The following is a 250-nucleotide window of genomic DNA, read 5'->3' on the forward strand; positions in this document are numbered from 1 at the left end:
TACAGGCTTGGAAATTTACTTAAAGTATAAAAGTAAAAGTAACCTTGCGAGTGCAAGCTGAGAAACTTCAGTGGACAAGGCTCTTTATATGCCGTTGCCTTCATTTTGAATGTACTGTATGTCTGCCAATAGGCCTACATATCCCATTTATGATTATTGTGACAGAGACTGGGACTCCAGGTTTATAATATTATGACTGAGTAGCAAGATATAGTAGCAAGTTGTGATTCTGTGAGAATTCACAGATCCA

Source organism: Etheostoma spectabile, chromosome 12 (assembly GCF_008692095.1).
Source record: "Etheostoma spectabile isolate EspeVRDwgs_2016 chromosome 12, UIUC_Espe_1.0, whole genome shotgun sequence".
NCBI classification, from domain to species: domain Eukaryota; kingdom Metazoa; phylum Chordata; class Actinopteri; order Perciformes; family Percidae; genus Etheostoma; species Etheostoma spectabile.